General features: G+C 55.8%; 1 protein-coding gene across 1 annotated transcript in view; it reads left to right on the top strand.

Moving 5' to 3' along the window:
* Window positions 1–6,808, top strand: part of FAM167A (family with sequence similarity 167, member A) — a 49,953-nt gene that overhangs the window by 972 nt on the left and 42,173 nt on the right. The window lies entirely within an intron of this gene.

Here is a 6,808-nt window from a genome sequence, read left to right as displayed (position 1 = left end):
TGCGGGCTCGCTGCCCTCCCAGAGGAGCCGGGCAGCCAGGGCTGGACTTCATCTCCCAGTTCCCTGCTGGCCCTGTCCGGGCTCGGATTCTGGGTAGGGGCTGAGGCGTCGCAGGTCCCCAGAGCGAGCGGTGGCGCGGAGCAGCCGGATCCCAAAGCGCCCCGGAGGGAACGTGCGCCCACCGCCCCAGGCAGGGAGAGGCCGCTCATGCGCTCCCGCTCCTGCGGGCTCGCTGCCCTCCCAGAGGAGCCGGGCAGCCAGGGCTGGACTTCATCTCCCAGTTCCCTGCTGGCCCTGTCCGGGCTCGGATTCTGGGTGGGGGTTTGGGATCTGCCGTCTGAGAGGGAGGGCCCCATTCAGCCTCTGCAGGTCCACTCCCAGGCAGCTGGTGACCTCCAAGCCCAGCCTGGCTCCTGTCTTCAGGTTCAGTGAGATGGAAGTTTTCTGTCCCCACGGATGCGATCCCTAACTCAGGAGAAGTGGCCCAGGGCCCGTGGGCACCAGGGTGCTCTAAGGACCCAAGCCAATGTGACCTGAGGGAACAGCACAGCCCAAAGGGCCCCCGGGAATGAGCAGGTCAGCCTCATTGAAGGTGGGCACCCTGAGTCACCGAGACACGGGGCCACAGACCACAAGGGGTAGGGTGTCTTCTTCAGCCAAGTCAGGTTGAATGTATTGCTTTTTTGCAAACCCATTCCTGCCTGGTTCTTGTTCCCGGGGGGGCTTGGAGGGAATTCTGAGGACTGGGACCTCCTGGGAAAATCTGGAAGGAGGATTGACTCTAGGTTGGGGGCTGGCCACTGCCTTATGCCTGCAAGCAGGTTCTCCCAAGTCAAGTTTCCACAAACTCCCCGTCATTGCTGGAGAATCCCAGAAGATGAGATCAGGTCCCTATCCACAGGGTTTTCCCAAAGGGGCACATGCTCCAAAGCAGCTTCCCATTGACACAGTAGGCACAGTCCTGTCCCCTCGCTAAGCTCAGGACAGAGCCTGGAGAGCGTAGACAAAGTCTTGGGAAAGCAGAGGTGCTGTGGCGCCTGCTGCCTGAGAGCGTCGGCAGGATAGGAACTTCTGCAGTGTGTTTTTAAGGAGCTTGGAAAACAGCCATGGGCTGTGCTTGGAGTAGATAAAGATGACAGTTCTTCTTTCTTGAGTGCGTTTATGGACCATGCACTACTTCAAAACCCTTCGCATCCCTTGGCCGCTCCACCCTCCCCATCACCCTTCAAGGGGACTCCGTTATCCTTGTTTTGCCAATGGGACTCTGAGAAATTAAGTGACCTGGTGTGGCTCCCACACCTGGTGAGAGAGCAGAGACAGTCAGCCGCACGTGCCTGACTCTTGGGACAGTGCTCTCAAAGGAAGGCTGCTTTGGGAAATCTGAGGCACCTAAGGCCCAGAGAGGGGCAGAAACCACTCACACCCAGATGAAATGAGAACCGTGTGTGGGGCTCATCTCGTGACCTGAGAAGGTCCCCGCCTTTTTGAGGAACCCGGTGGAGCCAGGAAAGCCATTTCTTCTATCAGGAGCTTGCGAGTCTGTGCCTTCGGGCCTGGCCAGCCTCAATTCTTTTCACCTGAAGCAGAAGAAAGGGTTGCTTCCCCACACCCTGTTCTCCTCCTTGCCTGCCCAGAACCCCCAGACTCCCTGCGCACTTGCTCCTGTTCTTCTGGTCCTCCCAATTACATGCATGGATTTCCACTAAATTGCCAGTCCCCGCCTTTCTGTCTACGAGCTTGGCCCCCCTCCAAGAGGGACTCTGGCAGGGAAATAAATTAAGGCCCTACCTAACTATTTGCTGAGAGAGAGCCACAGAGCCCCAGGCCAATGAGGAAGAAACTACTTGCTAGGCTTCTCACACTCTGGCTGTTGTGTTCTCTAGGCAAATCTTGCTCACAGAAAGCCCCGTTGGCCCTACAGAAGCTCTTGGAATTCCCAGAACCCTTCGGGAGCTGTGCTTTCCCAAGGGACTTGAGCTGCTTGCAAAGGCAGAAGATGAATAACTGAGAACTTTGCTCCTGGTTTCCAGACCAGGGGTGGGAGAGCACTCACGTGCCACTAACTGGAAATCCCTTAGGATTAGCCCAGCTGGCTCTTATTATGCAAATGCACCCCCGAGACTTGGAGTGTCATGTGGAGAGAGGAAGGAAAAGCACAGACTGAAACAGACCTTGAGGAGCTGAGGATGGGCTACATGGCGGGCAGGGGGAGGTGGGGAGCAGGAAGGATGGGGCAGGGTGGGAAAAGAGTTTAGAAGGGGCAACAGGTGAGCCTCACTGACTCTGAGATCATCTGTAGAGTCTGAGCTGCCACCGAGGGCTGTGTTGCCAGGATGAGTCGGGTAGGCCGCAGGTCTCAGCTTTTCCCTGGTTAGGACCGTTGCCCTGTCCATTAAAGGTCTTCCCCACCCTGACCCCTACCACTTCCCTCTGGAGAAGTGTTGGAGAGGAAGGACAAGCCTGGAGAGAGGTGAGCAAAGCAGTTTGAGGGGGGCTGCTCCCACCTCACCCCCTTTCCTCCTGGGCACTGCCTGCCTGCTCAGCTCTGCCAGGCAACATCAAATCTCATCCATCAGCCACTCTCAAGAGAAGGACTGTGCTGAGCAGTAGCCCAGACTCCCTGTGGGCACAGCCATCAAGGGGCCTCTCTTCTCTAGCAGCAGCTGTCTAGCGTCAGGCTCCTCCCCGCGCCAGGGCCCTGCCACGTGGCCTCAGCGCACAGTAGCTTCCCCCAAGTTGTCATCTCTAGTGGGGAGTGGCTTTGCTCCCCCACCGCAAAGCTCCCTTCACTGAGGAGTTTCCAAAGGGTCCCTCGGGGTACCCGTAAGTGTGATCCTCCTCCCCAGCGGCCTTTGCAGAGACCTACAGAGGATGAGGTTCACCTTCTCCCGCTGGGGGCATAGACCAAGCCCCCGTTTCTTCAGTGTGGCCAGAAGTTCCTTCCAGGGTATCCTGATCCAAAGGTGGAAGCTGGCAGTAGATGCCCAAGGGCTCCCTCGCAGGGCTTGTCCCTTGGGACCTAGAGGGACAGGCCCAGGTCAGACCCCATTTTCCAGGTCCAGTGGCAGGTATGGAAAGAGCCTAGGCAGTGACCTGCACACTGGCTACAGTTCCAGGCCTTCTGGAAGGCTGAGCAGCATTTCCTCATTCCAGGAAGCCAGCGGAGCCTCTGCGAGCTGGCAGGGCACAGCAGCCCCTAGGTCAGCAGGTGCACCCTTAAGGTGGTGGCCACCCAGGAAGGTTCTGGATGAGGGTCCTTGCCTTAGGGACCTGGCCCCCACTGTCCACCATCAAGTTGAAAGTGACACTACCTCACTAGTCGTGTGATCATCTCTATGCACTTCACTCTGGAAGCCTCATGCCAGGTGTGAACTAACCTAAGTCCCTCGAGTCACAAAGGCACCTCCCAGGTTTGGTTGTGTGGCTGCTGCTGTTTTGTTTATTTGTTTGATAGCAGCTGCTGAAAACTTGGAGGAAGGTGAAGACAACCTCATTATCAAGTTTGAATGAAAGCAGCCTCAGAGCAGATTCTGCCAGACATGTACACATTTTTGGACAAATATTTACCTGCACACAGGTCCAGCAGTCTGTACAGCCTGTCCTGTGGGCTCGGTGAAGCCCAGCAATCTGCTCTCTGCTGCCCTGACCACACCTCCCTGGAGCGCTCATGGATTCTTTCTCCTGCTCTTTCCTGAGTCAAGAGTGTCTCTGAATTCATTTAGCCAACCCACATATCTTGAATACCTCTGTCTTTACCAATGAGAACGCATTTCTAATGTTTACTTTACTAATCATCAAATGCCCAATGCTGACCAGAGATAAAGACGCCCAAGTGCCTGTCCCGGCTGCCTCTGATGCAGATGCTTTCTGCTGGGAGGCAGTGGCTGCAAGTGGGGTGGGGGTGGGTGTTACTGATTTGAACTCACCCAGGTTGCAGCTGGAATAGTGAAACCACACAGAACAGCCCACCATCTCTGCAAAGGAGTTTAGGATCCAAATGCACCACCCTACCAAGGAAGCAGAAGGTGAAGGCCCTGCCCTCAGGGAGCGTACAGTCGGGTGGGGCTGCTGATGAGTAAAGGCGGTTTATGCAGTGGAGTCCTGAGTTGACAGTAAGATGCTGTTCTGCATGCTTCAGTTAACTTTCGCAGTGCAGGAGCCATTTCCTAATTCGATGGACTAAGGAGAGTGACAGCCAAGCACAGTCAAGAGCAGGAGGTGACAGTCCTATTAGAGGTGTAACTAAAAATTCATGTAAACTTGATCTCATTTGGTCCTTCCGAGACGGTGAGGTATGACCCATTATAATCCTGTTTCATGGATGTGGAGCCTTGGCCCAGGAGGGTTGAATCTGTTGATCAAGGTCATAGAGCTAGTAAGTGGCAGGGCTGGTGTCCAACCCACGTCCCCCAACACCCGGCTCTGCCCTGCTGCTAACCTGCTCCATCCCTTTCCCCCGCTCCTGACTCCTTTCCTCTGTGAGGTGTGAACCCGAGAGGCTTCAGCAGCCCGGTACCCCAATGCAAGCTGACATGGCAGGGAAGCGAAGTCACACATCCCATTTTCTGTCCTGCCCGCGGGCACTCAGGCCACATGTCCCCGCCAAGCCCCAGTGCAGGCACAGCGCCACGCCTGCAGCCAGTTACAGGCTGCACTGGGCAATCCTGGCTGGGCTGAGGCCGCACTGGGACCCCACTGCGTCCAAACACCAGGAAACCCTAAGGACTCTTCTAGTCCCTGATAGGTCAGCACCCCCGGCCTGAACACGGAGCTGCCCAGTTGGCATAAGCACAGGGAACACCGTGAAAGGCCTTAGGAAGTCTTTTAGAAGTCTTGGGCTTTGGAATTTGTGCTGCGGATAAAATAGAAAGCAGATCATCTGGACAGATCCCCACTTGAGCTGGAGTTTGTTGATTCTGCCTATTTTCAACTTGGAGCCAATTATCCTGTGGATTCGAATAGTCCTAGATCTGCCTTGTTTGGAGGCTGAGGCCAATGCCAGCTGGTTAGGAGCCACTCTGGTGGGCTGGAGCCATGAGGGGGGGCACACATCCCCAGTGTCCTTAGCTGTGCCCTGGCGTCTAAGCTTCAGCCAGCTGGGAAGTGTTTCCTGTTTGTATAGCCGGGGCACTGGCCCGCGCTGCATTCTGCTTTCATCTCTGCAGATTGCTTTAAAGGCCACTCTGTGTCTACTTTCTGCCCTCTAATCCCCACTGCCACCATGGCCTTTGGCCAGAAGAACCCTGGGTCTCCTGTGGCGGCTGGCGGGGCGGCAGCAGACTGCCTCAGCCCTTCTGAGCATCCATGCCTTGTCGAGCATTTCCCGGGAGGAAAACCACATCCTTCCCTGCTTTTCCCACGGCTACTTTCCACCTCCCCATCTCCTCCAAAATCAAACTCTCAGATTCTCAGGCACCTCTCCCTGCCTGCCAGGGTCACCCTTTCCCAGAGCCCTACAGCCTTGGAAGGGACACACCAGCGACTGGGGGTCCCAAGAGCCCCTCTCCCTGCAGTGGCCCTGGGCTTTCTCCCCGCCTTTCAGGGAGGCCATAAATTAGATCTGTGGCTCTCAGGAGCCAGGGCCTCTTTCTGACCAACAGGGAAGCAGTCTTTCTTGGCAATTTTCTTGGCAGCCTCTTTCACTGGGCTAAATGAAAAGGAAGGTTTCCGCGCTCCCAGCCTTCCTGCAGGAGGACTGTGGGTCAGCCCCAAGCAGCCTGAGCCCATCAATTATTCAGCATGGACCCAGCACTTTGAATTTGCAAAGGTCTTAAGTATTTTTATAGATTCTTTCCTCATAATGTCCCAGCAAGACAAGCAAGGTTTCCCTGTTTCCTAGACAATAGATGCAAGGTGCAAGGTTCAACTTGGAGTCAGAAGACTTGGGTGTAAGCCCAGCCAGCCCCACTCATGGAGCTGTGGGACCTGGGGCAGTTCTTTCGATGGCTCTGGTGTGCAGTTCTCTGTGGTATAATTCTTAGGGAGGCCTCCCTAGGCCAGGTCATTGTGTGTGTGGGGAAAAAAATTTGCAAATGCAGTGTGATTAAAAAATGCACGTGGTTGCTCTTGTTGCTCCAGGTGTGGAAACGGAAGCTTCAATCCCGAGCTGAAGTGCAACCATTAGCATAGGACACTGCAGACTGGGCTTTGCTGGGAGACAGTCCCCAGGGAAACATGGGCGAGTCGGCGCCTCTACTCCCTGACCCCACGGGTGTGGCTCCATGACATGGTGGCCCCCCTACCTTCTGCTGTGGGCTGACTCTGCATGTGTCAGGGTGGGAGAGGGCACAGAGGTCATCACACCCAAACCTGTGGCTAAGGGTGGGATGGGACCCCAGTAGCTGACTCCCAGGCCAGGAACTCTCTTCTCTTCCACACCAGGCTGGGTCTGTCTAAAATGTTTCTCCCATTCCCATCAGCAATGCTGGGACCCCAGGTGGGAGGCACCCAGGGCTGCCCAAAGTCAGAGTGTTAGGGCAATCTAGGGGTATAGCCCACTAGGGCGCCTGCCCCCTGCCAGAGTCCTGTACTGGGTTTCATGCCATGTACCCATCCTCTCACACTGGTGGCCCCAGGGACAGCATCACGGTTGTCCCTGGGACTGGCCCAGGAGCCACCCCCATCAACCGAAACAAACAGACAAATGAAATGAGTTCCTGGCCAGGCGCAGTGGCTCACGCCTGTAATCCCAGCACTTTGGGAGGCTGAGGTAGGCTGATCAGCTGATGTCAGGAGTTCAAGACCAGCCTGGCCAACATGGTGAAACCCTGTCTCTACTAAAAATACAAAAATTAGCCAGGTGTGGTGG

The sequence above is a fragment of the Colobus angolensis genome, unplaced genomic scaffold (genome assembly GCF_000951035.1).
Source record: "Colobus angolensis palliatus isolate OR3802 unplaced genomic scaffold, Cang.pa_1.0 Scaffold210, whole genome shotgun sequence".
In the NCBI taxonomy this organism is placed as follows: Eukaryota; Metazoa; Chordata; class Mammalia; order Primates; family Cercopithecidae; genus Colobus; species Colobus angolensis.
Note: the sequence above shows the minus strand (reverse complement) of the source record. Positions and strands in the feature narration are given on the sequence as shown.